The following is a 901-nucleotide window of genomic DNA, read 5'->3' on the forward strand; positions in this document are numbered from 1 at the left end:
CAGCTTCGTACTCTTGAGCACGGAACGTGTATGCAAGCCGGGCTTGCTCGTAAAATCGACCGTGAAGGGCTCCGAAAAGCCATGGAAGACCCTCATCGATTTCTGGGCGTCGGGCAATTATGTTCGACGCTCCACGATGGAAGGAAGTCCGCTGTATGTCGAGGCGCTGAAAGCGCGGTTGGGTGATATCGTCACTGTTCGCCCAGCGACGGGGACACGAGTCACGGCCCCGAAGGTCCCTGTGGACCTCGGAGTCAAGTTCCTTGACTTTGATAGCGTGGAACGATGTCTAGTCTTAGACTTGAATGCAAGGTATGACCCAATCCTAGAAAAGGCATGGTCGGAACACCATGAGCCATGGATTGATTGGAGGTCAAAGACCTTGGGCGCTACGCGCATGTCTTCCGGTGGAGCTTTGGCGAGTCATGGGCCCACCTCTGTTAGGAGACAAAAGCGCTACTGGCGAGAGCACTGGACCGAGACGCTCAACGTGCTAGACATTAGATTGTCCGAGTTGGTAGACACCCAACGGTGTATTGGACAGGAGCCCCGAGCGTGACTCGCGGGCTGATCGTGGAGCGGCACATTACCCACTGAGCGCTGCTCAAGTTTCGGAGCAGTTGCTGCATGTATTGCGTAACTAGGTCGGCCAAGGGCCGACGCATCGAGGGCGAGTCCCCCGTGATGCACGTGAAGTGGCTCGTAGACCACTGAGCGCTGCTCGAGTATCGGATCAGCTGCTGCATGAGAGTCGTAGCAGTCGCTGCATGTCATGCGTGACATGGTCGGGCACAGTCCGAGGCATTTTGGGCACGGCCCTTCAAATGCGCGTGGAGTGGCACACTAACCACTGAGCACTGCTCTCGTTGCGAAGCAGTCGCTGCATGCCATTGATGGCGTG

This window comes from Plasmopara halstedii (genome assembly GCF_900000015.1).
Source record: "Plasmopara halstedii genome assembly, contig: Scaffold_444, whole genome shotgun sequence".
Classification (NCBI taxonomy): Eukaryota; Oomycota; class Peronosporomycetes; order Peronosporales; family Peronosporaceae; genus Plasmopara; species Plasmopara halstedii.